Here is a 27,234-nt window from a genome sequence, read left to right as displayed (position 1 = left end):
AGTGGGAGGCGGAAACCCGGAAGTGGGAGGCGGAAACCGGAAGTGAGGGGGAGAGGAGCGGGGGAGGCGGGAAAAGGCGTCCGAGGGGGTGAAACGGTTTCAAAAAGTGTTTGGGGAGGGCAGTGAGGGGATTTGTTGGAACCCGGAAGTGGGAGGCGGAAACCCGGAAGTGGGAGGCGGAAACCGGAAGTGAGGGGGAGAGGAGCGGGGGAGGCGGGAAAAGGCGTCCGAGGGGGTGAAACGGTGTCAAAAAGTGTTTGGGGAGGGCGGGGGAGGGGATTGGGTGGAACCCGGAAGTGGGAGGCGGAAACCCGGAAGTGGGAGTCGGAAACCGGAAGTGAGGGGGAGAGGAGCGGGGGAGGCGGGAAAAGGCGTCCGAGGGGGTGAAACGGTTTCAAAAAGTGTGTGGGGAGGGCGGGGGAGGGGATTTGTTGGAACCCGGAAGTGGGAGGCGGAAACCCGGAAGTGGGAGGCGGAAACCGGAAGTGAGGGGGAGAGGAGCGGGGGAGGCGGGAAAAGGCGTCCGAGGGGGTGAAACGGTGTAAAAAAGTGTTTGGGGAGGGCGGGGGAGGGGATTGGGTGGAACCCGGAAGTGGGAGGCGGAAACCCGGAAGTGGGAGGCGGAAACCGGAAGTGAGGGGGAGAGGAGCGGGGGAGGCGGGAAAAGGCGTCCGAGGGGGTGAAACGGTTTCAAAAAGTGTGTGGGGAGGGCGGGGAGGGGATTGGGTGGAACCCGGAAGTGGGAGGCGGAAACCCGGAAGTGGGAGGCCGAAACCGGAAGTGAGGGGGAGAGGAGCAGGGGAGGCGGGAAAAGGCGTCCGAGGGGGTGAAACGGTGTCAAAAAGTGTTTGGGGAGGGCGGGGAGGGGATTTGTTGGAACCCGGAAGTGGGAGGCGGAAACCCGGAAGTGGGAGTCGGAAACCGGAAGTGAGGGGGAGAGGAGCGGGGGAGGCGGGAAAAGGCGCGCGAGGGGGTGAAAGGGTGTAAAAAAGTGTGTGGGGAGGGCGGGGAGGGGATTTGTTGGAACCCGGAAGTGGGAGGCGGAAACCCGGAAGTGGGAGGCGGAAACCGGAAGTGAGGGGGAGAGGAGCGGGGGAGGCGGGAAAAGGCGTGCGAGGGGGTGAAAGGGTGTAAAAAAGTGTTTGGGGAGGGCGGGGAGGGGATTTGTTGGAACCCGGAAGTGGGAGGCGGAAACCCGGAAGTGGGAGGCGGAAACCGGAAGTGAGGGGGAGAGGAGCGGGGGAGGCGGGAAAAGGCGTCCGAGGGGGTGAAACGGTGTAAAAAAGTGTGTGGGGAGGGCGGGGGAGGGGATTTGGTGGAACCCGGAAGTGGGAGGCGGAAACCCGGAAGTGGGAGGCGGAAACAGGAAGTGAGGGGGAGAGGAGCGGGGGAGGCGGGAAAAGGCGCCCGAGGGGGTGAAACGGTGTAAAAAAGTGTTTGGGGAGGGCGGGGGAGGGGATTTGTTGGAACCCGGAAGTGGGAGGCGGAAACCCGGAAGTGGGAGGCGGAAACCGGAAGTGAGGGGGAGAGGAGCGGGGGAGGCGGGAAAAGGCGCCCGAGGGGGTGAAAGGGTGTAAAAAAGTGTTTGGGGAGGGCGGGGGAGGGGATTTGTTGGAACCCGGAAGTGGGAGTCGGAAACCCGGAAGTGGGAGGCGGAAACCGGAAGTGAGGGGGAGAGGAGCGGGGGAGGCGGGAAAAGGCGTCCGAGGGGGTGAAACGGTGTAAAAAAGTGCTTGGGGAGGGCGGGGGAGGGGATTGGGTGGAACCCGGAAGTGGGAGGCGGAAACCCGGAAGTGGGAGGCGGAAACCGGAAGTGAGGGGGAGAGGAGCGGGGGAGGCGGGAAAAGGCGCCCGAGGGGGTGAAACGGTTTCAAAAAGTGTGTGGGGAGGGCGGGGGAGGGGATTGGGTGGAACCCGGAAGTGGGAGGCGGAAACCCGGAAGTGGGAGGCCGAAACCGGAAGTGAGGGGGAGAGGAGCGGGGGAGGCGGGAAAAGGCGTGCGAGGGGGTGAAACGGTGTAAAAAAGTGTTTGGGGAGGGCGGGGAGGGGATTTGTTGGAACCCGGAAGTGGGAGGCGGAAACCCGGAAGTGGGAGGCGGAAACCGGAAGTGAGGGGGAGAGGAGCGGGGGAGGCGGGAAAAGGCGTCCGAGGGGGTGAAACGGTGTAAAAAAGTGCTTGGGGAGGGCGGGGGAGGGGATTTGTTGGAACCCGGAAGTGGGAGGCGGAAACCCGGAAGTGGGAGGCGGAAACCGGAAGTGAGGGGGAGAGGAGCGGGGGAGGCGGGAAAAGGCGTCCGAGGGGGGTGAAACGGTGTAAAAAAGTGTTTGGGGAGGGCGGGGGAGGGGATTTGTTGGAACCCGGAAGTGGGAGGCGGAAACCCGGAAGTGGGAGGCGGAAACCGGAAGTGAGGGGGAGAGGAGCGGGGGAGGCGGGAAAAGGCGTCCGAGGGGGTGAAACGGTGTAAAAAAGTGTTTGGGGAGGGCGGGGGAGGGGATTTGTTGGAACCCGGAAGTGGGAGGCGGAAACCCGGAAGTGGGAGGCCGAAACCGGAAGTGAGGGGGAGAGGAGCGGGGGAGGCGGGAAAAGGCGCCCGAGGGGGGTGAAACGGTGTAAAAAAGTGCTTGGGGAGGGCGGGGGAGGGGATTTGTTGGAACCCGGAAGTGGGAGGCGGAAACCCGGAAGTGGGAGGCGGAAACCGGAAGTGAGGGGGAGAGGAGCGGGGGAGGCGGGAAAAGGCGTCCGAGGGGGTGAAACGGTGTCAAAAAGTGTTTGGGGAGGGCAGTGAGGGGATTTGTTGGAACCCGGAAGTGGGAGGCGGAAACCCGGAAGTGGGAGTCGGAAACCGGAAGTGAGGGGGAGAGGAGCGGGGGAGGCGGGAAAAGGCGCGCGAGGGGGTGAAAGGGTGTAAAAAAGTGTTTGGGGAGGGCGGGGAGGGGATTTGTTGGAACCCGGAAGTGGGAGGCGGAAACCCGGAAGTGGGAGGCGGAAACCGGAAGTGAGGGGGAGAGGAGCGGGGGAGGCGGGAAAAGGCGCGCGAGGGGGTGAAAGGGTGTAAAAAAGTGTTTGGGGAGGGCGGGGAGGGGATTTGTTGGAACCCGGAAGTGGGAGGCGGAAACCCGGAAGTGGGAGGCGGAAACCGGAAGTGAGGGGGAGAGGAGCGAGGGAGGCGGGAAAAGGCGTGCGAGGGGGTGAAAGGGTGTAAAAAAGTGTTTGGGGAGGGCGGGGGAGGGGATTTGTTGGAACCCGGAAGTGGGAGGCGGAAACCCGGAAGTGGGAGGCCGAAACCGGAAGTGAGGGGGAGAGGAGCGGGGGAGGCGGGAAAAGGCGCGCGAGGGGGTGAAAGGGTGTAAAAAAGTGTGTGGGGAGGGCGGGGAGGGGATTTGTTGGAACCCGGAAGTGGGAGGCGGAAACCCGGAAGTGGGAGGCGGAAACCGGAAGTGAGGGGGAGAGGAGCGGGGGAGGCGGGAAAAGGCGTGCGAGGGGGTGAAAGGGTGTAAAAAAGTGTTTGGGGAGGGCGGGGAGGGGATTTGTTGGAACCCGGAAGTGGGAGGCGGAAACCCGGAAGTGGGAGGCGGAAACCGGAAGTGAGGGGGAGAGGAGCGGGGGAGGCGGGAAAAGGCGTCCGAGGGGGTGAAACGGTGTAAAAAAGTGTGTGGGGAGGGCGGGGGAGGGGATTTGGTGGAACCCGGAAGTGGGAGGCGGAAACCCGGAAGTGGGAGGCGGAAACCGGAAGTGAGGGGGAGAGGAGCGGGGGAGGCGGGAAAAGGCGCCCGAGGGGGTGAAACGGTGTAAAAAAGTGTTTGGGGAGGGCGGGGGAGGGGATTTGTTGGAACCCGGAAGTGGGAGGCGGAAACCCGGAAGTGGGAGGCGGAAACCGGAAGTGAGGGGGAGAGGAGCGGGGGAGGCGGGAAAAGGCGCCCGAGGGGGTGAAAGGGTGTAAAAAAGTGTTTGGGGAGGGCGGGGGAGGGGATTTGTTGGAACCCGGAAGTGGGAGTCGGAAACCCGGAAGTGGGAGGCGGAAACCGGAAGTGAGGGGGAGAGGAGCGGGGGAGGCGGGAAAAGGCGTCCGAGGGGGTGAAACGGTGTAAAAAAGTGCTTGGGGAGGGCGGGGGAGGGGATTGGGTGGAACCCGGAAGTGGGAGGCGGAAACCCGGAAGTGGGAGGCGGAAACCGGAAGTGAGGGGGAGAGGAGCGGGGGAGGCGGGAAAAGGCGCCCGAGGGGGTGAAACGGTGTAAAAAAGTGTGTGGGGAGGGCGGGGGAGGGGATTGGGTGGAACCCGGAAGTGGGAGGCGGAAACCCGGAAGTGGGAGGCGGAAACCGGAAGTGAGGGGGAGAGGAGCGGGGGAGGCGGGAAAAGGCGTGCGAGGGGGTGAAACGGTGTAAAAAAGTGTTTGGGGAGGGCGGGGAGGGGATTTGTTGGAACCCGGAAGTGGGAGGCGGAAACCCGGAAGTGGGAGGCGGAAACCGGAAGTGAGGGGGAGAGGAGCGGGGGAGGCGGGAAAAGGCGTCCGAGGGGGTGAAACGGTGTCAAAAAGTGCTTGGGGAGGGCGGGGGAGGGGATTTGTTGGAACCCGGAAGTGGGAGGCGGAAACCCGGAAGTGGGAGGCGGAAACCGGAAGTGAGGGGGAGAGGAGCGGGGGAGGCGGGAAAAGGCGTCCGAGGGGGGTGAAACGGTTTCAAAAAGTGTTTGGGGAGGGCGGGGGAGGGGATTTGTTGGAACCCGGAAGTGGGAGGCGGAAACCCGGAAGTGGGAGGCGGAAACCGGAAGTGAGGGGGAGAGGAGCGGGGGAGGCGGGAAAAGGCGTCCGAGGGGGTGAAACGGTGTAAAAAAGTGTTTGGGGAGGGCGGGGGAGGGGATTTGTTGGAACCCGGAAGTGGGAGGCGGAAACCCGGAAGTGGGAGGCCGAAACCGGAAGTGAGGGGGAGAGGAGCGGGGGAGGCGGGAAAAGGCGTCCGAGGGGGTGAAACGGTGTAAAAAAGTGCTTGGGGAGGGCGGGGGAGGGGATTGGGTGGAACCCGGAAGTGGGAGGCGGAAACCCGGAAGTGGGAGGCGGAAACCGGAAGTGAGGGGGAGAGGAGCGGGGGAGGCGGGAAAAGGCGTCCGAGGGGGGTGAAACGGTGTAAAAAAGTGTTTGGGGAGGGCGGGGGAGGGGATTTGTTGGAACCCGGAAGTGGGAGGCGGAAACCCGGAAGTGGGAGGCGGAAACCGGAAGTGAGGGGGAGAGGAGCGGGGGAGGCGGGAAAAGGCGTCCGAGGGGTGAAACGGTGTAAAAAAGTGTTTGGGGAGGGCGGGGGAGGGGATTTGTTGGAACCCGGAAGTGGGAGGCGGAAACCCGGAAGTGGGAGGCGGAAACCGGAAGTGAGGGGGAGAGGAGCAGGGGAGGCGGGAAAAGGCGTCCGAGGGGGTGAAACGGTGTAAAAAAGTGCTTGGGGAGGGCGGGGGAGGGGATTGGGTGGAACCCGGAAGTGGGAGGCGGAAACCCGGAAGTGGGAGGCGGAAACCGGAAGTGAGGGGGAGAGGAGCGGGGGAGGCGGGAAAAGGCGCCCGAGGGGGTGAAACGGTTTCAAAAAGTGTGTGGGGAGGGCGGGGGAGGGGATTGGGTGGAACCCGGAAGTGGGAGGCGGAAACCCGGAAGTGGGAGGCCGAAACCGGAAGTGAGGGGGAGAGGAGCGGGGGAGGCGGGAAAAGGCGTCCGAGGGGGGGAAACGGTGTAAAAAAGTGTTTGGGGAGGGCGGGGGAGGGGATTTGTTGGAACCCGGAAGTGGGAGGCGGAAACCCGGAAGTGGGAGGCGGAAACCGGAAGTGAGGGGGAGAGGAGCGGGGGAGGCGGGAAAAGGCGTCCGAGGGGGTGAAACGGTTTCAAAAAGTGTTTGGGGAGGGCGGGGGAGGGGATTTGTTGGAACCCGGAAGTGGGAGGCGGAAACCCGGAAGTGGGAGGCGGAAACCGGAAGTGAGGGGGAGAGGAGCGGGGGAGGCGGGAAAAGGCGTCCGAGGGGGTGAAACGGTGTCAAAAAGTGTTTGGGGAGGGCGGGGGAGGGGATTGGGTGGAACCCGGAAGTGGGAGGCGGAAACCCGGAAGTGGGAGGCGGAAACCGGAAGTGAGGGGGAGAGGAGCGGGGGAGGCGGGAAAAGGCGTCCGAGGGGGTGAAACGGTGTAAAAAAGTGTGTGGGGAGGGCGGGGGAGGGGATTGGGTGGAACCCGGAAGTGGGAGGCGGAAACCCGGAAGTGGGAGGCGGAAACCGGAAGTGAGGGGGAGAGGAGCGGGGGAGGCGGGAAAAGGCGTCCGAGGGGGTGAAACGGTGTAAAAAAGTGTTTGGGGAGGGCGGGGGAGGGGATTGGGTGGAACCCGGAAGTGGGAGGCGGAAACCCGGAAGTGGGAGTCGGAAACCGGAAGTGAGGGGGAGAGGAGCGGGGGAGGCGGGAAAAGGCGTCCGAGGGGGTGAAACGGTTTCAAAAAGTGTGTGGGGAGGGCGGGGAGGGGATTGGGTGGAACCCGGAAGTGGGAGGCGGAAACCCGGAAGTGGGAGGCCGAAACCGGAAGTGAGGGGGAGAGGAGCAGGGGAGGCGGGAAAAGGCGTCCGAGGGGGTGAAACGGTGTCAAAAAGTGTTTGGGGAGGGCGGGGGAGGGGATTTGTTGGAACCCGGAAGTGGGAGGCGGAAACCCGGAAGTGGGATGCCGAAACCGGAAGTGAGGGGGAGAGGAGCGGGGGAGGCGGGAAAAGGCGTCCGAGGGGGTGAAACGGTGTAAAAAAGTGTTTGGGGAGGGCGGGGGAGGGGATTTGTTGGAACCCGGAAGTGGGAGGCGGAAACCTGGAAGTGGGAGGCGGAAACCGGAAGTGAGGGGGAGAGGAGCGGGGGAGGCGGGAAAAGGCGTCCGAGGGGGGGAAACGGTGTCAAAAAGTGTTTGGGGAGGGCGGGGGAGGGGATTGGGTGGAACCCGGAAGTGGGAGGCGGAAACCCGGAAGTGGGAGGCCGAAACCGGAAGTGAGGGGGAGAGGAGCGGGGGAGGCGGGAAAAGGCGTCCGAGGGGGTGAAACGGTTTCAAAAAGTGTGTGGGGAGGGCGGGGGAGGGGATTTGTTGGAACCCGGAAGTGGGAGGCGGAAACCCGGAAGTGGGAGGCCGAAACCGGAAGTGAGGGGGAGAGGAGCGGGGGAGGCGGGAAAAGGCGTCCGAGGGGGGGAAAGGGTGTCAAAAAGTGTTTGGGGAGGGCGGGGGAGGGGATTTGTTGGAACCCGGAAGTGGGAGGCGGAAACCCGGAAGTGGGAGGCGGAAACCGGAAGTGAGGGGGAGAGGAGCGGGGGAGGCGGGAAAAGGCGCGCGAGGGGGTGAAAGGGTGTAAAAAAGTGTTTGGGGAGGGCGGGGAGGGGATTTGTTGGAACCCGGAAGTGGGAGGCGGAAACCCGGAAGTGGGAGGCCGAAACCGGAAGTGAGGGGGAGAGGAGCGGGGGAGGCGGGAAAAGGCGTCCGAGGGGGTGAAACGGTGTAAAAAAGTGTTTGGGGAGGGCGGGGGAGGGGATTGGGTGGAACCCGGAAGTGGGAGTCGTAAACCCGGAAGTGGGAGGCGGAAACCGGAAGTGAGGGGGAGAGGAGCGGGGGAGGCGGGAAAAGGCGTCCGAGGGGGTGAAAGGGTGTAAAAAAGTGTTTGGGGAGGGCGGGGGAGGGGATTTGTTGGAACCCGGAAGTGGGAGGCGGAAACCCGGAAGTGGCAGGCGGAAACCGGAAGTGAGGGGGAGAGGAGCGGGGGAGGCGGGAAAAGGCGTGCGAGGGGGAGAAACGGTGTAAAAAAGTGTTTGGGGAGGGCGGGGAGGGGATTGGGTGGAACCCGGAAGTGGGAGGCGGAAACCCGGAAGTGGGAGTCGTAAACCCGGAAGTGGGAGGCGGAAACCGGAAGTGAGGGGGAGAGGAGCGGGGGAGGCGGGAAAAGGCGCCCGAGGGGGTGAAACGGCGTAAAAAAGTGTTTGGGGAGGGCGGGGAGGGGATTTGTTGGAACCCGGAAGTGGGAGTCGTAAACCCGGAAGTGGGAGGCGGAAACCGGAAGTGAGGGGGAGAGGAGCGGGGGAGGCGGGAAAAGGCGTGCGAGGGGGAGAAACGGTGTAAAAAAGTGTTTGGGGAGGGCGGGGAGGGGATTTGTTGGAACTCGGAAGTGGGAGTCGTAAACCCGGAAGTGGGAGGCGGAAACCGGAAGTGAGGGGGAGAGGAGCGGGGGAGGCGGGAAAAGGCGTGCGAGGGGGTGAAACGGTGTAAAAAAGTGTTTGGGGAGGGCGGGGAGGGGATTTGTTGGAACCCGGAAGTGGGAGGCGGAAACCCGGAAGTGGGAGGCGGAAACCGGAAGTGAGGGGGAGAGGAGCGAGGGAGGCGGGAAAAGGCGTGCGAGGGGGTGAAAGGGTGTAAAAAAGTGTTTGGGGAGGGCAGTGAGGGGATTTGTTGGAACCCGGAAGTGGGAGTCGGAAACCCGGAAGTGGGAGGCGGAAACCGGAAGTGAGGGGGAGAGGAGCGGGGGAGGCGGGAAAAGGCGCGCGAGGGGGTGAAAGGGTGTAAAAAAGTGTTTGGGGAGGGCGGGGAGGGGATTTGTTGGAACCCGGAAGTGGGAGGCGGAAACCCGGAAGTGGGAGGCGGAAACCGGAAGTGAGGGGGAGAGGAGCGGGGGAGGCGGGAAAAGGCGTGCGAGGGGGTGAAACGGTGTAAAAAAGTGTTTGGGGAGGGCGGGGAGGGGATTTGTTGGAACCCGGAAGTGGGAGTCGGAAACCCGGAAGTGGGAGGCGGAAACCGGAAGTGAGGGGGAGAGGAGCGGGGGAGGCGGGAAAAGGCGTGCGAGGGGGTGAAACGGTGTAAAAAAGTGTTTGGGGAGGGCGGGGAGGGGATTTGTTGGAACCCGGAAGTGGGAGGCGGAAACCCGGAAGTGGGAGGCGGAAACCGGAAGTGAGGGGGAGAGGAGCGGGGGAGGCGGGAAAAGGCGTCCGAGGGGGGGAAACGGTGTCAAAAAGTGTTTGGGGAGGGCGGGGGAGGGGATTTGTTGGAACCCGGAAGTGGGAGGCGGAAACCCGGAAGTGGGAGGCGGAAACCGGAAGTGAGGGGGAGAGGAGCGGGGGAGGCGGGAAAAGGCGCCCGAGGGGGTGAAAGGGTGTAAAAAAGTGTTTGGGGAGGGCGGGGAGGGGATTGGGTGGAACCCGGAAGTGGGAGGCGGAAACCCGGAAGTGGGAGGCGGAAACCGGAAGTGAGGGGGAGAGGAGCGGGGGAGGCGGGAAAAGGCGCCCGAGGGGGTGAAAGGGTGTAAAAAAGTGTTTGGGGAGGGCGGGGAGGGGATTTGTTGGAACCCGGAAGTGGGAGGCGGAAACCCGGAAGTGGGAGGCGGAAACCGGAAGTGAGGGGGAGAGGAGCGAGGGAGGCGGGAAAAGGCGTGCGAGGGGGTGAAAGGGTGTAAAAAAGTGTTTGGGGAGGGCAGTGAGGGGATTTGTTGGAACCCGGAAGTGGGAGGCGGAAACCCGGAAGTGGGAGGCCGAAACCGGAAGTGAGGGGGAGAGGAGCGGGGGAGGCGGGAAAAGGCGCCCGAGGGGGTGAAAGGGTGTAAAAAAGTGCTTGGGGAGGGCGGGGAGGGGATTTGTTGGAACCCGGAAGTGGGAGGCGGAAACCCGGAAGTGGGAGGCGGAAACCGGAAGTGAGGGGGAGAGGAGCGGGGGAGGCGGGAAAAGGCGTCCGAGGGGGTGAAACGGTGTCAAAAAGTGTTTGGGGAGGGCGGGGGAGGGGATTGGGTGGAACCCGGAAGTGGGAGGCGGAAACCCGGAAGTGGGAGGCCGAAACCGGAAGTGAGGGGGAGAGGAGCGGGGGAGGCGGGAAAAGGCGTCCGAGGGGGTGAAACGGTGTAAAAAAGTGTTTGGGGAGGGCGGGGGAGGGGATTTGGTGGAACCCGGAAGTGGGAGGCGGAAACCCGGAAGTGGGAGTCGGAAACCGGAAGTGAGGGGGAGAGGAGCGGGGGAGGCGGGAAAAGGCGCCCGAGGGGGTGAAACGGTGTAAAAAAGTGTTTGGGGAGGGCGGGGGAGGGGATTTGTTGGAACCCGGAAGTGGGAGGCGGAAACCCGGAAGTGGGAGGCCGAAACCGGAAGTGAGGGGGAGAGGAGCGGGGGAGGCGGGAAAAGGCGTCCGAGGGGGTGAAACGGTGTAAAAAAGTGCTTGGGGAGGGCGGGGGAGGGGATTGGGTGGAACCCGGAAGTGGGAGGCGGAAACCCGGAAGTGGGAGGCGGAAACCGGAAGTGAGGGGGAGAGGAGCGGGGGAGGCGGGAAAAGGCGCCCGAGGGGGTGAAACGGTTTCAAAAAGTGTGTGGGGAGGGCGGGGGAGGGGATTGGGTGGAACCCGGAAGTGGGAGGCGGAAACCCGGAAGTGGGAGGCCGAAACCGGAAGTGAGGGGGAGAGGAGCGGGGGAGGCGGAAAAGGCGTCCGAGGGGGTGAAACGGTGTAAAAAAGTGTTTGGGGAGGGCGGGGAGGGGATTTGTTGGAACCCGGAAGTGGGAGGCGGAAACCCGGAAGTGGGAGGCGGAAACCGGAAGTGAGGGGGAGAGGAGCGGGGGAGGCGGGAAAAGGCGTCCGAGGGGGTGAAACGGTGTAAAAAAGTGTTTGGGGAGGGCGGGGGAGGGGATTTGTTGGAACCCGGAAGTGGGAGGCGGAAACCCGGAAGTGGGAGGCGGAAACCGGAAGTGAGGGGGAGAGGAGCGGGGGAGGCGGGAAAAGGCGTCCGAGGGGGTGAAACGGTGTCAAAAAGTGTTTGGGGAGGGCGGGGGAGGGGATTTGTTGGAACCCGGAAGTGGGAGGCGGAAACCCGGAAGTGGGAGGCGGAAACCGGAAGTGAGGGGGAGAGGAGCGGGGGAGGCGGGAAAAGGCGTCCGAGGGGGGTGAAACGGTGTCAAAAAGTGTTTGGGGAGGGCGGGGGAGGGGATTTGTTGGAACCCGGAAGTGGGAGGCGGAAACCCGGAAGTGGGAGGCGGAAACCGGAAGTGAGGGGGAGAGGAGCGGGGGAGGCGGGAAAAGGCGTCCGAGGGGGGTGAAACGGTGTAAAAAAGTGTTTGGGGAGGGCGGGGGAGGGGATTTGTTGGAACCCGGAAGTGGGAGGCGGAAACCCGGAAGTGGGAGGCCGAAACCGGAAGTGAGGGGGAGAGGAGCGGGGGAGGCGGGAAAAGGCGCCCGAGGGGGGTGAAACGGTGTAAAAAAGTGCTTGGGGAGGGCGGGGGAGGGGATTTGTTGGAACCCGGAAGTGGGAGGCGGAAACCCGGAAGTGGGAGGCGGAAACCGGAAGTGAGGGGGAGAGGAGCGGGGGAGGCGGGAAAAGGCGTCCGAGGGGGTGAAACGGTGTAAAAAAGTGCTTGGGGAGGGCGGGGGAGGGGATTGGGTGGAACCCGGAAGTGGGAGGCGGAAACCCGGAAGTGGGAGTCGGAAACCGGAAGTGAGGGGGAGAGGAGCGGGGGAGGCGGGAAAAGGCGCCCGAGGGGGTGAAACGGTTTCAAAAAGTGTGTGGGGAGGGCGGGGGAGGGGATTGGGTGGAACCCGGAAGTGGGAGGCGGAAACCCGGAAGTGGGAGGCGGAAACCGGAAGTGAGGGGGAGAGGAGCGGGGGAGGCGGGAAAAGGCGTCCGAGGGGGGGAAACGGTGTAAAAAAGTGTTTGGGGAGGGCGGGGGAGGGGATTGGGTGGAACCCGGAAGTGGGAGGCGGAAACCCGGAAGTGGGAGGCGGAAACCGGAAGTGAGGGGGAGAGGAGCGGGGGAGGCGGGAAAAGGCGTCCGAGGGGGTGAAACGGTGTAAAAAAGTGTGTGGGGAGGGCGGGGGAGGGGATTTGTTGGAACCCGGAAGTGGGAGGCGGAAACCCGGAAGTGGGAGGCGGAAACCGGAAGTGAGGGGGAGAGGAGCGGGGGAGGCGGGAAAAGGCGTCCGAGGGGGGGAAACGGTGTAAAAAAGTGTTTGGGGAGGGCGGGGGAGGGGATTTGTTGGAACCCGGAAGTGGAAGGCGGAAACCCGGAAGTGGGAGGCGGAAACCGGAAGTGAGGGGGAGAGGAGCGGGGGAGGCGGGAAAAGGCGTCCGAGGGGGTGAAACGGTGTCAAAAAGTGTTTGGGGAGGGCGGGGGAGAGGATTGGGTGGAACCCGGAAGTGGGAGGCGGAAACCCGGAAGTGGGAGGCGGAAACCGGAAGTGAGGGGGAGAGGAGCGGGGGAGGCGGGAAAAGGCGTGCGAGGGGGTGAAACGGTGTCAAAAAGTGTTTGGGGAGGGCGGGGGAGGGGATTGGGTGGAACCCGGAAGTGGGAGGCGGAAACCCGGAAGTGGGAGGCGGAAACCGGAAGTGAGGGGGAGAGGAGCGGGGGAGGCGGGAAAAGGCGTCCGAGGGGGTGAAACGGTGTAAAAAAGTGTTTGGGGAGGGCGGGGGAGGGGATTTGTTGGAACCCGGAAGTGGGAGGCGGAAACCCGGAAGTGGGAGGCCGAAACCGGAAGTGAGGGGGAGAGGAGCGGGGGAGGCGGGAAAAGGCGCCCGAGGGGGTGAAACGGTTTCAAAAAGTGTGTGGGGAGGGCGGGGGAGGGGATTGGGTGGAACCCGGAAGTGGGAGTCGTAAACCCGGAAGTGGGAGGCGGAAACCGGAAGCGAGGGGGAGAGGAGCGGGGGAGGCGGGAAAAGGCGTCCGAGGGGGTGAAACGGTGTAAAAAAGTGCTTGGGGAGGGTGGGGGAGGGGATTGGGTGGAACCCGGAAGTGGAAGGCGGAAACCCGGAAGTGGGAGGCGGAAACCGGAAGTGAGGGGGAGAGGAGCGGGGGAGGCGGGAAAAGGCGTCCGAGGGGGTGAAACGGTGTAAAAAAGTGTTTGGGGAGGGCGGGGGAGGGGATTGGGTGGAACCCGGAAGTGGAAGGCGGAAACCCGGAAGTGGGAGGCGGAAACCGGAAGTGAGGGGGAGAGGAGCGGGGGAGGCGGGAAAAGGCGTCCGAGGGGGTGAAACGGTGTAAAAAAGTGTTTGGGGAGGGCGGGGGAGGGGATTTGTTGGAACCCGGAAGTGGAAGGCGGAAACCCGGAAGTGGGAGGCGGAAACCGGAAGTGAGGGGGAGAGGAGCGGGGGAGGCGGGAAAAGGCGTCCGAGGGGGTGAAACGGTGTCAAAAAGTGTTTGGGGAGGGCGGGGGAGGGGATTTGTTGGAACCCGGAAGTGGGAGGCGGAAACCCGGAAGTGGGAGGCGGAAACCGGAAGTGAGGGGGAGAGGAGCGGGGGAGGCGGGAAAAGGCGTCCGAGGGGGGGAAACGGTGTCAAAAAGTGTTTGGGGAGGGCGGGGGAGGGGATTGGGTGGAACCCGGAAGTGGGAGGCGGAAACCCGGAAGTGGCAGGCGGAAACCGGAAGTGAGGGGGAGAGGAGCGGGGGAGGCGGGAAAAGGCGTCCGAGGGGGGGAAACGGTGTAAAAAAGTGTTTGGGGAGGGCGGGGGAGGGGATTGGGTGGAACCCGGAAGTGGGAGGCGGAAACCCGGAAGTGGGAGGCCGAAACCGGAAGTGAGGGGGAGAGGAGCGGGGGAGGCGGGAAAAGGCGTCCGAGGGGGTGAAACGGTGTCAAAAAGTGTTTGGGGAGGGCGGGGGAGGGGATTGGGTGGAACCCGGAAGTGGGAGGCGGAAACCCGGAAGTGGGAGGCGGAAACCGGAAGTGAGGGGGAGAGGAGCGGGGGAGGCGGGAAAAGGCGTCCGAGGGGTGAAACGGTGTCAAAAAGTGTGTGGGGAGGGCGGGGGAGGGGATTTGTTGGAACCCGGAAGTGGGAGGCGGAAACCCGGAAGTGGGAGGCGGAAACTGGAAGTGAGGGGGAGAGGAGCGGGGGAGGCGGGAAAAGGCGTCCGAGGGGGTGAAACGGTGTCAAAAAGTGTTTGGGGAGGGCGGGGGAGGGGATTGGGTGGAACCCGGAAGTGGGAGGCGGAAACCCGGAAGTGGGAGGCCGAAACCGGAAGTGAGGGGGAGAGGAGCGGGGGAGGCGGGAAAAGGCGTCCGAGGGGGTGAAACGGTGTCAAAAAGTGTTTGGGGAGGGCGGGGGAGGGGATTGGGTGGAACCCGGAAGTGGGAGGCGGAAACCCGGAAGTGGGAGGCGGAAACCGGAAGTGAGGGGGAGAGGAGCGGGGGAGGCGGGAAAAGGCGTCCGAGGGGTGAAACGGTGTAAAAAAGTGTGTGGGGAGGGCGGGGGAGGGGATTTGTTGGAACCCGGAAGTGGGAGGCGGAAACCCGGAAGTGGGAGGCGGAAACCGGAAGTGAGGGGGAGAGGAGCGGGGGAGGCGGGAAAAGGCGTCCGAGGGGGGGAAACGGTGTAAAAAAGTGTTTGGGGAGGGCGGGGGAGGGGATTGGGTGGAACCCGGAAGTGGGAGGCGGAAACCCGGAAGTGGGAGGCCGAAACCGGAAGTGAGGGGGAGAGGAGCGGGGGAGGCGGGAAAAGGCGTCCGAGGGGGTGAAACGGTGTAAAAAAGTGCTTGGGGAGGGCGGGGGAGGGGATTTGTTGGAACCCGGAAGTGGGAGGCGGAAACCCGGAAGTGGGAGGCCGAAACCGGAAGTGAGGGGGAGAGGAGCGGGGGAGGCGGGAAAAGGCGTCCGAGGGGGTGAAATGGTGTCAAAAAGTGTTTGGGGAGGGCGGGGGAGGGGATTTGTTGGAACCCGGAAGTGGGAGGCGGAAACCCGGAAGTGGGAGGCCGAAACCGGAAGTGAGGGGGAGAGGAGCGGGGGAGGCGGGAAAAGGCGTCCGAGGGGGGGAAACGGTGTCAAAAAGTGTTTGGGGAGGGCGGGGGAGGGGATTTGTTGGAACCCGGAAGTGGGAGGCGGAAACCCGGAAGTGGGAGGCGGAAACCGGAAGTGAGGGGGAGAGGAGCGGGGGAGGCGGGAAAAGGCGCCCGAGGGGGTGAAACGGTGTAAAAAAGTGTTTGGGGAGGGCGGGGGAGGGGATTTGTTGGAACCCGGAAGTGGGAGGCGGAAACCCGGAAGTGGGAGGCGGAAACCGGAAGTGAGGGGGAGAGGAGCGGGGGAGGCGGGAAAAGGCGCCCGAGGGGGGTGAAACGGTGTAAAAAAGTGCTTGGGGAGGGCGGGGGAGGGGATTTGTTGGAACCCGGAAGTGGGAGGCGGAAACCCGGAAGTGGGAGGCGGAAACCGGAAGTGAGGGGGAGAGGAGCGGGGGAGGCGGGAAAAGGCGTCCGAGGGGGTGAAACGGTGTAAAAAAGTGCTTGGGGAGGGCGGGGGAGGGGATTGGGTGGAACCTGGAAGTGGGAGGCGGAAACCCGGAAGTGGGAGTCGGAAACCGGAAGTGAGGGGGAGAGGAGCGGGGGAGGCGGGAAAAGGCGCCCGAGGGGGTGAAACGGTGTCAAAAAGTGTGTGGGGAGGGCGGGGGAGGGGATTGGGTGGAACCCGGAAGTGGGAGGCGGAAACCCGGAAGTGGGAGGCCGAAACCGGAAGTGAGGGGGAGAGGAGCGGGGGAGGCGGGAAAAGGCGTCCGAGGGGGGGAAACGGTGTAAAAAAGTGTTTGGGGAGGGCGGGGGAGGGGATTGGGTGGAACCCGGAAGTGGGAGGCGGAAACCCGGAAGTGGGAGGCGGAAACCGGAAGTGAGGGGGAGAGGAGCGGGGGAGGCGGGAAAAGGCGTCCGAGGGGGTGAAACGGTGTCAAAAAGTGTTTGGGGAGGGCGGGGGAGGGGATTTGTTGGAACCCGGAAGTGGGAGGCGGAAACCCGGAAGTGGGAGGCGGAAACCGGAAGTGAGGGGGAGAGGAGCGGGGGAGGCGGGAAAAGGCGTCCGAGGGGGGGAAACGGTGTAAAAAAGTGTTTGGGGAGGGCGGGGGAGGGGATTTGTTGGAACCCGGAAGTGGGAGGCGGAAACCCGGAAGTGGGAGGCGGAAACCGGAAGTGAGGGGGAGAGGAGCGGGGGAGGCGGGAAAAGGCGTCCGAGGGGGTGAAACGGTGTCAAAAAGTGTTTGGGGAGGGCGGGGGAGAGGATTGGGTGGAACCCGGAAGTGGGAGGCGGAAACCCGGAAGTGGGAGGCGGAAACCGGAAGTGAGGGGGAGAGGAGCGGGGGAGGCGGGAAAAGGCGTGCGAGGGGGTGAAACGGTGTCAAAAAGTGTTTGGGGAGGGCGGGGGAGGGGATTGGGTGGAACCCGGAAGTGGGAGGCGGAAACCCGGAAGTGGGAGGCGGAAACCGGAAGTGAGGGGGAGAGGAGCAGGGGAGGCGGGAAAAGGCGTCCGAGGGGGTGAAACGGTGTAAAAAAGTGTTTGGGGAGGGCGGGGGAGGGGATTTGTTGGAACCCGGAAGTGGGAGGCGGAAACCCGGAAGTGGGAGGCGGAAACCGGAAGTGAGGGGGAGAGGAGCGGGGGAGGCGGGAAAAGGCGTCCGAGGGGGTGAAACGGTGTAAAAAAGTGTTTGGGGAGGGCGGGGGAGGGGATTTGTTGGAACCCGGAAGTGGGAGTCGTAAACCCGGAAGTGGGAGGCGGAAACCGGAAGTGAGGGGGAGAGGAGCGGGGGAGGCGGGAAAAGGCGTCCGAGGGGGTGAAACGGTGTAAAAAAGTGCTTGGGGAGGGTGGGGGAGGGGATTGGGTGGAACCCGGAAGTGGAAGGCGGAAACCCGGAAGTGGGAGGCGGAAACCGGAAGTGAGGGGGAGAGGAGCGGGGGAGGCGGGAAAAGGCGTCCGAGGGGGTGAAACGGTGTAAAAAAGTGCTTGGGGAGGGCGGGGGAGGGGATTGGGTGGAACCCGGAAGTGGGAGGCGGAAACCCGGAAGTGGGAGGCGGAAACCGGAAGTGAGGGGGAGAGGAGCGGGGGAGGCGGGAAAAGGCGTCCGAGGGGGTGAAACGGTGTCAAAAAGTGTTTGGGGAGGGCGGGGGAGGGGATTTGTTGGAACCCGGAAGTGGAAGGCGGAAACCCGGAAGTGGGAGGCGGAAACCGGAAGTGAGGGGGAGAGGAGCGGGGGAGGCGGGAAAAGGCGTCCGAGGGGGTGAAACGGTGTCAAAAAGTGTTTGGGGAGGGCGGGGGAGGGGATTTGTTGGAACCCGGAAGTGGGAGGCGGAAACCCGGAAGTGGGAGGCGGAAACCGGAAGTGAGGGGGAGAGGAGCGGGGGAGGCGGGAAAAGGCGTCCGAGGGGGGGAAACGGTGTCAAAAAGTGTTTGGGGAGGGCGGGGGAGGGGATTGGGTGGAACCCGGAAGTGGGAGGCGGAAACCCGGAAGTGGCAGGCGGAAACCGGAAGTGAGGGGGAGAGGAGCGGGGGAGGCGGGAAAAGGCGTCCGAGGGGGGGAAACGGTGTAAAAAAGTGTTTGGGGAGGGCGGGGGAGGGGATTGGGTGGAACCCGGAAGTGGGAGGCGGAAACCCGGAAGTGGGAGGCCGAAACCGGAAGTGAGGGGGAGAGGAGCGGGGGAGGCGGGAAAAGGCGTCCGAGGGGGTGAAACGGTGTCAAAAAGTGTTTGGGGAGGGAGGGGGAGGGGATTGGGTGGAACCCGGAAGTGGGAGGCGGAAACCCGGAAGTGGGAGGCGGAAACCGGAAGTGAGGGGGAGAGGAGCGGGGGAGGCGGGAAAAGGCGTCCGAGGGGTGAAACGGTGTCAAAAAGTGTGTGGGGAGGGCGGGGGAGGGGATTTGTTGGAACCCGGAAGTGGGAGGCGGAAACCCGGAAGTGGGAGGCGGAAACTGGAAGTGAGGGGGAGAGGAGCGGGGGAGGCGGGAAAAGGCGTCCGAGGGGGTGAAACGGTGTAAAAAAGTGTTTGGGGAGGGCGGGGGAGGGGATTGGGTGGAACCCGGAAGTGGGAGGCGGAAACCCGGAAGTGGGAGGCCGAAACCGGAAGTGAGGGGGAGAGGAGCGGGGGAGGCGGGAAAAGGCGTCCGAGGGGGTGAAACGGTGTCAAAAAGTGTTTGGGGAGGGCGGGGGAGGGGATTGGGTGGAACCCGGAAGTGGGAGGCGGAAACCCGGAAGTGGGAGTCGGAAACCGGAAGTGAGGGGGAGAGGAGCGGGGGAGGCGGGAAAAGGCGTCCGAGGGGTGAAACGGTGTAAAAAAGTGTGTGGGGAGGGCGGGGGAGGGGATTTGTTGGAACCCGGAAGTGGGAGGCGGAAACCCGGAAGTGGGAGGCGGAAACCGGAAGTGAGGGGGAGAGGAGCGGGGGAGGCGGGAAAAGGCGTCCGAGGGGGGGAAACGGTGTAAAAAAGTGTTTGGGGAGGGCGGGGGAGGGGATTGGGTGGAACCCGGAAGTGGGAGGCGGAAACCCGGAAGTGGGAGGCCGAAACCGGAAGTGAGGGGGAGAGGAGCGGGGGAGGCGGGAAAAGGCGTCCGAGGGGGTGAAACGGTGTAAAAAAGTGCTTGGGGAGGGCGGGGGAGGGGATTTGTTGGAACCCGGAAGTGGGAGGCGGAAACCCGGAAGTGGGAGGCCGAAACCGGAAGTGAGGGGGAGAGGAGCGGGGGAGGCGGGAAAAGGCGTCCGAGGGGGTGAAATGGTGTCAAAAAGTGTTTGGGGAGGGCGGGGGAGGGGATTTGTTGGAACCCGGAAGTGGGAGGCGGAAACCCGGAAGTGGGAGGCCGAAACCGGAAGTGAGGGGGAGAGGAGCGGGGGAGGCGGGAAAAGGCGTCCGAGGGGGTGAAACGGTGTCAAAAAGTGTTTGGGGAGGGCGGGGGAGGGGATTTGTTGGAACCCGGAAGTGGGAGGCGGAAACCCGGAAGTGGGAGGCGGAAACCGGAAGTGAGGGGGAGAGGAGCGGGGGAGGCGGGAAAAGGCGTCCGAGGGGGTGAAACGGTGTAAAAAAGTGCTTGGGGAGGGCGGGGGAGGGGATTTGTTGGAACCCGGAAGTGGGAGGCGGAAACCCGGAAGTGGGAGGCGGAAACCGGAAGTGAGGGGGAGAGGAGCGGGGGAGGCGGGAAAAGGCGTCCGAGGGGGTGAAACGGTGTCAAAAAGTGTTTGGGGAGGGCGGGGGAGGGGATTGGGTGGAACCCGGAAGTGGGAGGCGGAAACCCGGAAGTGGGAGGCCGAAACCGGAAGTGAGGGGGAGAGGAGCGGGGGAGGCGGGAAAAGGCGTCCGAGGGGGGGAAACGGTGTCAAAAAGTGTTTGGGGAGGGCGGGGGAGGGGATTTGTTGGAACCCGGAAGTGGGAGGCGGAAACCCGGAAGTGGGAGTCGGAAACCGGAAGTGAGGGGGAGAGGAGCGGGGGAGGCGGGAAAAGGCGTCCGAGGGGGTGAAACGGTGTCAAAAAGTGTTTGGGGAGGGCGGGGGAGGGGATTGGGTGGAACCCGGAAGTGGGAGGCGGAAACCCGGAAGTGGGAGGCGGAAACCGGAAGTGAGGGGGAGAGGAGCGGGGGAGGCGGGAAAAGGCGTCCGAGGGGGTGAAACGGTGTCAAAAAGTGTTTGGGGAGGGCGGGGAGGGGATTGGGTGGAACCCGGAAGTGGGAGGCGGAAACCCGGAAGTGGGAGGCCGAAACCGGAAGTGAGGGGGAGAGGAGCGGGGGAGGCGGGAAAAGGCGTCCGAGGGGTGAAACGGTTTCAAAAAGTGTGTGGGGAGGGCGGGGGAGGGGATTTGTTGGAACCCGGAAGTGGGAGGCGGAAACCCGGAAGTGGGAGGCGGAAACTGGAAGTGAGGGGGAGAGGAGCGGGGGAGGCGGGAAAAGGCGTCCGAGGGGGTGAAACGGTGTAAAAAAGTGTTTGGGGAGGGCGGGGGAGGGGATTGGGTGGAACCCGGAAGTGGGAGGCGGAAACCCGGAAGTGGGAGGCCGAAACCGGAAGTGAGGGGGAGAGGAGCGGGGGAGGCGGGAAAAGGCGTCCGAGGGGGGGAAACGGTGTCAAAAAGTGTTTGGGGAGGGCGGGGGAGGGGATTGGGTGGAACCCGGAAGTGGGAGGCGGAAACCCGGAAGTGGGAGGCCGAAACCGGAAGTGAGGGGGAGAGGAGCGGGGGAGGCGGGAAAAGGCGTCCGAGGGGGTGAAACGGTGTAAAAAAGTGTTTGGGGAGGGCGGGGGAGGGGATTTGTTGGAACCCGGAAGTGGGAGTCGTAAACCCGGAAGTGGGAGGCGGAAACCGGAAGTGAGGGGGAGAGGAGCGGGGGAGGCGGGAAAAGGCGCCCGAGGGGGTGAAACGGTGTCAAAAAGTGTTTGGGGAGGGCGGGGGAGGGGATTTGTTGGAACCCGGAAGTGGGAGGCGGAAACCCGGAAGTGGGAGGCCGAAACCGGAAGTGAGGGGGAGAGGAGCGGGGGAGGCGGGAAAAGGCGTCCGAGGGGGGGAAACGGTGTCAAAAAGTGTTTGGGGAGGGCGGGGGAGGGGATTGGGTGGAACCCGGAAGTGGGAGGCGGAAACCCGGAAGTGGGAGGCCGAAACCGGAAGTGAGGGGGAGAGGAGCGGGGGAGGCGGGAAAAGGCGTCCGAGGGGGTGAAACGGTGTCAAAAAGTGTTTGGGGAGGGCGGGGGAGGGGATTGGGTGGAACCCGGAAGTGGGAGGCGGAAACCCGGAAGTGGGAGGCCGAAACCGGAAGTGAGGGGGAGAGGAGCAGGGGAGGCGGGAAAAGGCGTCCGAGGGGGTGAAACGGTGTCAAAAAGTGTTTGGGGAGGGCGGGGGAGGGGATTGGGTGGAACCCGGAAGTGGGAGGCGGAAACCCGGAAGTGGGAGGCCGAAACCGGAAGTGAGGGGGAGAGGAGCGGGGGAGGCGGGAAAAGGCGCCCGAGGGGGTGAAACGGTGTCAAAAAGTGTTTGGGGAGGGCGGGGGAGGGGATTGGGTGGAACCCGGAAGTGGGAGGCGGAAACCCGGAAGTGGGAGGCGGAAACCGGAAGTGAGGGGGAGAGGAGCGGGGGAGGCGGGAAAAGGCGTCCGAGGGGGTGAAACGGTGTAAAAAAGTGCTTGGGGAGGGCGGGGGAGGGGATTTGTTGGAACCCGGAAGTGGGAGGCGGAAACCCGGAAGTGGGAGGCCGAAACCGGAAGTGAGGGGGAGAGGAGCGGGGGAGGCGGGAAAAGGCGTCCGAGGGGGTGAAACGGTGTCAAAAAGTGTTTGGGGAGGGCGGGGAGGGGATTTGTTGGAACCCGGAAGTGGGAGGCGGAAACCCGGAAGTGGGAGGCGGAAACCGGAAGTGAGGGGGAGAGGAGCGGGGGAGGCGGGAAAAGGCGTCCGAGGGGGGGAAACGGTGTCAAAAAGTGTTTGGGGAGGGCGGGGGAGGGGATTTGTTGGAACCCGGAAGTGGGAGGCGGAAACCCGGAAGTGGGAGGCGGAAACCGGAAGTGAGGGGGAGAGGAGCGGGGGAGGCGGGAAAAGGCGTCCGAGGGGGTGAAACGGTGTAAAAAAGTGCTTGGGGAGGGCGGGGGAGGGGATTTGTTGGAACCCGGAAGTGGGAGGCGGAAACCCGGAAGTGGGAGGCCGAAACCGGAAGTGAGGGGGAGAGGAGCGGGGGAGGCGGGAAAAGGCGTCCGAGGGGGTGAAACGGTGTCAAAAAGTGTTTGGGGAGGGCGGGGGAGGGGATTGGGTGGAACCCGGAAGTGGGAGGCGGAAACCCGGAAGTGGGAGGCGGAAACCGGAAGTGAGGGGGAGAGGAGCGGGGGAGGCGGGAAAAGGCGTCCGAGGGGGGGAAACGGTGTAAAAAAGTGTTTGGGGAGGGCGGGGGAGGGGATTGGGTGGAACCCGGAAGTGGGAGGCGGAAACCCGGAAGTGGGAGGCGGAAACCGGAAGTGAGGGGGAGAGGAGCGGGGGAGGCGGGAAAAGGCGTCCGAGGGGGTGAAACGGTGTAAAAAAGTGTTTGGGGAGGGCGGGGGAGGGGATTGGGTGGAACCCGGAAGTGGGAGGCGGAAACCCGGAAGTGGGAGGCGGAAACCGGAAGTGAGGGGGAGAGGAGCGGGGGAGGCGGGAAAAGGCGTCCGAGGGGGTGAAACGGTGTCAAAAAGTGTTTGGGGAGGGCGGGGGAGGGGATTTGTTGGAACCCGGAAGTGGGAGGCGGAAACCCGGAAGTGGGAGGCGGAAACCGGAAGTGAGGGGGAGAGGAGCGGGGGAGGCGGGAAAAGGCGTCCGAGGGGGGGAAACGGTGTAAAAAAGTGTTTGGGGAGGGCGGGGGAGGGGATTGGGTGGAACCCGGAAGTGGGAGGCGGAAACCCGGAAGTGGGAGGCGGAAACCGGAAGTGAGGGGGAGAGGAGCGGGGGAGGCGGGAAAAGGCGTCCGAGGGGGTGAAACGGTGTCAAAAAGTGTTTGGGGAGGGCGGGGGAGGGGATTGGGTGGAACCCGGAAGTGGGAGGCGGAAACCCGGAAGTGGGAGGCGGAAACCGGAAGTGAGGGGGAGAGGAGCGGGGGAGGCGGGAAAAGGCGCCCGAGGGGGTGAAACGGTTTCAAAAAGTGTGTGGGGAGGGCGGGGGAGGGGATTGGGTGGAACCCGGAAGTGGGAGGCGGAAACCCGGAAGTGGGAGGCGGAAACCGGAAGTGAGGGGGAGAGGAGCGGGGGAGGCGGGAAAAGGCGTCCGAGGGGGGGAAACGGTGTCAAAAAGTGTTTGGGGAGGGCGGGGGAGGGGATTTGTTGGAACCCGGAAGTGGGAGGCGGAAACCCGGAAGTGGGAGGCCGAAACCGGAAGTGAGGGGGAGAGGAGCGGGGGAGGCGGAAAAAGGCGTCCGAGGGGGTGAAACGGTGTAAAAAAGTGTTTGGGGAGGGCGGGGGAGGGGATTGGGTGGAACCCGGAAGTGGGAGGCGGAAACCCGGAAGTGGGAGGCGGAAACCGGAAGTGAGGGGGAGAGGAGCGGGGGAGGCGGGAAAAGGCGTCCGAGGGGGTGAAACGGTGTCAAAAAGTGTTTGGGGAGGGCGGGGGAGGGGATTGGGTGGAACCCGGAAGTGGAAGGCGGAAACCCGGAAGTGGGAGGCGGAAACCGGAAGTGAGGGGGAGAGGAGCGGGGGAGGCGGGAAAAGGCGTCCGAGGGGGTGAAACGGTGTCAAAAAGTGTTTGGGGAGGGCGGGGGAGGGGATTGGGTGGAACCCGGAAGTGGGAGGCGGAAACCCGGAAGTGGGAGGCGGAAACCGGAAGTGAGGGGGAGAGGAGCGGGGGAGGCGGGAAAAGGCGTCCGAGGGGGTGAAACGGTGTAAAAAAGTGCTTGGGGAGGGCGGGGGAGGGGATTTGTTGGAACCCGGAAGTGGGAGGCGGAAACCCGGAAGTGGGAGGCGGAAACCGGAAGTGAGGGGGAGAGGAGCGGGGGAGGCGGGAAAAGGCGTGCGAGGGGGTGAAACGGTGTCAAAAAGTGTTTGGGGAGGGCGGGGGAGGGGATTTGTTGGAACCCGGAAGTGGGAGGCGGAAACCCGGAAGTGGGAGGCGGAAACCGGAAGTGAGGGGGAGAGGAGCGGGGGAGGCGGGAAAAGGCGTCCGAGGGGGTGAAACGGTGTAAAAAAGTGTTTGGGGAGGGCGGGGGAGGGGATTTGTTGGAACCCGGAAGTGGGAGGCGGAAACCCGGAAGTGGGAGGCGGAAACCGGAAGTGAGGGGGAGAGGAGCGGGGGAGGCGGGAAAAGGCGCCCGAGGGGGTGAAACGGTTTCAAAAAGTGTGTGGGGAGGGCGGGGGAGGGGATTGGGTGGAACCCGGAAGTGGGAGGCGGAAACCCGGAAGTGGGAGGCGGAAACCGGAAGTGAGGGGGAGAGGAGCGGGGGAGGCGGGAAAAGGCGTCCGAGGGGGGGAAACGGTGTAAAAAAGTGTTTGGGGAGGGCGGGGGAGGGGATTGGGTGGAACCCGGAAGTGGAAGGCGGAAACCCGGAAGTGGGAGGCGGAAACCGGAAGTGAGGGGGAGAGGAGCGGGGGAGGCGGGAAAAGGCGTCCGAGGGGGTGAAACGGTGTAAAAAAGTGCTTGGGGAGGGCGGGGGAGGGGATTGGGTGGAACCCGGAAGTGGGAGGCGGAAACCCGGAAGTGGGAGGCGGAAACCGGAAGTGAGGGGGAGAGGAGCGGGGGAGGCGGGAAAAGGCGTCCGAGGGGGTGAAAGGGTGTAAAAAAGTGTTTGGGGAGGGCAGTGAGGGGATTTGTTGGAACCCGGAAGTGGAAGGCGGAAACCCGGAAGTGGGAGGCGGAAACCGGAAGTGAGGGGGAGAGGAGCGGGGGAGGCGGGAAAAGGCGTCCGAGGGGGGGAAACGGTGTCAAAAAGTGTTTGGGGAGGGCGGGGGAGGGGATTGGGTGGAACCCGGAAGTGGGAGGCGGAAACCCGGAAGTGGGAGGCGGAAACCGGAAGTGAGGGGGAGAGGAGCGGGGGAGGCGGGAAAAGGCGTCCGAGGGGGTGAAACGGTGTCAAAAAGTGTTTGGGGAGGGCGGGGGAGGGGATTGGGTGGAACCCGGAAGTGGGAGGCGGAAACCCGGAAGTGGGAGGCGGAAACCGGAAGTGAGGGGGAGAGGAGCGGGGGAGGCGGGAAAAGGCGTCCGAGGGGGTGAAACGGTGTCAAAAAGTGTTTGGGGAGGGCGGGGGAGGGGATTGGGTGGAACCCGGAAGTGGGAGGCGGAAACCCGGAAGTGGGAGGCCGAAACCGGAAGTGAGGGGGAGAGGAGCGGGGGAGGCGGGAAAAGGCGCCCGAGGGGGGGAAACGGTGTAAAAAAGTGTTTGGGGAGGGCGGGGGAGGGGATTTGTTGGAACCCGGAAGTGGGAGGCGGAAACCCGGAAGTGGGAGGCCGAAACCGGAAGTGAGGGGGAGAGGAGCGGGGGAGGCGGGAAAAGGCGTCCGAGGGGGTGAAACGGTGTCAAAAAGTGTGTGGGGAGGGCGGGGGAGGGGATTGGGTGGAACCCGGAAGTGGGAGGCGGAAACCCGGAAGTGGGAGGCGGAAACCGGAAGTGAGGGGGAGAGGAGCGGGGGAGGCGGGAAAAGGCGTCCGAGGGGGTGAAACGGTGTCAAAAAGTGTTTGGGGAGGGCGGGGGAGGGGATTGGGTGGAACCCGGAAGTGGGAGGCGGAAACCCGGAAGTGGGAGGCGGAAACCGGAAGTGAGGGGGAGAGGAGCGGGGGAGGCGGGAAAAGGCGTCCGAGGGGGGGAAACGGTGTCAAAAAGTGTTTGGGGAGGGCGGGGGAGGGGATTGGGTGGAACCCGGAAGTGGGAGGCGGAAACCCGGAAGTGGGAGGCGGAAACCGGAAGTGAGGGGGAGAGGAGCGGGGGAGGCGGGAAAAGGCGTCCGAGGGGGTGAAACGGTGTCAAAAAGTGTGTGGGGAGGGCGGGGGAGGGGATTGGGTGGAACCCGGAAGTGGGAGGCGGAAACCCGGAAGTGGGAGGCGGAAACCGGAAGTGAGGGGGAGAGGAGCGGGGGAGGCGGGAAAAGGCGTCCGAGGGGGTGAAACGGTGTAAAAAAGTGTTTGGGGAGGGCGGGGGAGGGGATTGGGTGGAACCCGGAAGTGGGAGGCGGAAACCCGGAAGTGGGAGGCGGAAACCGGAAGTGAGGGGGAGAGGAGCGGGGGAGGCGGGAAAAGGCGTCCGAGGGGGGGAAACGGTGTAAAAAAGTGTTTGGGGAGGGCGGGGGAGGGGATTGGGTGGAACCCGGAAGTGGGAGGCGGAAACCCGGAAGTGGGAGGCCGAAACCGGAAGTGAGGGGGAGAGGAGCGGGGGAGGCGGGAAAAGGCGCCCGAGGGGGTGAAACGGTGTCAAAAAGTGTTTGGGGAGGGCGGGGGAGGGGATTGGGTGGAACCCGGAAGTGGGAGGCGGAAACCCGGAAGTGGGATGCCGAAACCGGAAGTGAGGGGGAGAGGAGCGGGGGAGGCGGGAAAAGGCGTCCGAGGGGTGAAACGGTGTAAAAAAGTGTTTGGGGAGGGCGGGGGAGGGGATTTGTTGGAACCCGGAAGTGGGAGGCGGAAACCCGGAAGTGGGAGGCGGAAACCGGAAGTGAGGGGGAGAGGAGCGGGGGAGGCGGGAAAAGGCGTCCGAGGGGGGGAAACGGTGTCAAAAAGTGTTTGGGGAGGGCGGGGGAGGGGATTTGTTGGAACCCGGAAGTGGGAGGCGGAAACCCGGAAGTGGGAGGCCGAAACCGGAAGTGAGGGGGAGAGGAGCGGGGGAGGCGGGAAAAGGCGTCCGAGGGGGTGAAACGGTGTCAAAAAGTGTTTGGGGAGGGCGGGGGAGGGGATTTGTTGGAACCCGGAAGTGGGAGGCGGAAACCCGGAAGTGGGAGGCCGAAACCGGAAGTGAGGGGGAGAGGAGCGGGGGAGGCGGGAAAAGGCGTCCGAGGGGGGGAAACGGTGTCAAAAAGTGTTTGGGGAGGGCGGGGGAGGGGATTTGTTGGAACCCGGAAGTGGGAGGCGGAAACCCGGAAGTGGGAGGCGGAAACCGGAAGTGAGGGGGAGAGGAGCGGGGGAGGCGGGAAAAGGCGTCCGAGGGGGTGAAACGGTGTAAAAAAGTGCTTGGGGAGGGCGGGGGAGGGGATTTGTTGGAACCCGGAAGTGGGAGGCGGAAACCCGGAAGTGGGAGGCGGAAACCGGAAGTGAGGGGGAGAGGAGCGGGGGAGGCGGGAAAAGGCGTCCGAGGGGGTGAAACGGTGTCAAAAAGTGTTTGGGGAGGGCGGGGGAGGGGATTTGTTGGAACCCGGAAGTGGGAGGCGGAAACCCGGAAGTGGGAGGCGGAAACCGGAAGTGAGGGGGAGAGGAGCGGGGGAGGCGGGAAAAGGCGTCCGAGGGGGGGAAACGGTGTCAAAAAGTGTTTGGGGAGGGCGGGGGAGGGGATTGGGTGGAACCCGGAAGTGGGAGGCGGAAACCCGGAAGTGGGAGGCCGAAACCGGAAGTGAGGGGGAGAGGAGCGGGGGAGGCGGGAAAAGGCGTCCGAGGGGGTGAAACGGTGTAAAAAAGTGTTTGGGGAGGGCGGGGGAGGGGATTGGGTGGAACCCGGAAGTGGGAGGCGGAAACCCGGAAGTGGGAGGCGGAAACCGGAAGTGAGGGGGAGAGGAGCGGGGGAGGCGGGAAAAGGCGTCCGAGGGGGTGAAACGGTGTCAAAAAGTGTTTGGGGAGGGCGGGGGAGGGGATTTGTTGGAACCCGGAAGTGGGAGGCGGAAACCCGGAAGTGGGAGGCGGAAACCGGAAGTGAGGGGGAGAGGAGCGGGGGAGGCGGGAAAAGGCGTCCGAGGGGGGGAAACGGTGTAAAAAAGTGTTTGGGGAGGGCGGGGGAGGGGATTGGGTGGAACCCGGAAGTGGGAGGCGGAAACCCGGAAGTGGGAGGCGGAAACCGGAAGTGAGGGGGAGAGGAGCGGGGGAGGCGGGAAAAGGCGTCCGAGGGGGTGAAACGGTGTCAAAAAGTGTTTGGGGAGGGCGGGGGAGGGGATTGGGTGGAACCCGGAAGTGGGAGGCG

This window comes from Struthio camelus, chromosome 6, assembly GCF_040807025.1.
Source record: "Struthio camelus isolate bStrCam1 chromosome 6, bStrCam1.hap1, whole genome shotgun sequence".
In the NCBI taxonomy this organism is placed as follows: Eukaryota; Metazoa; Chordata; class Aves; order Struthioniformes; family Struthionidae; genus Struthio; species Struthio camelus.
This window is presented reverse-complemented; position numbering follows the sequence as displayed.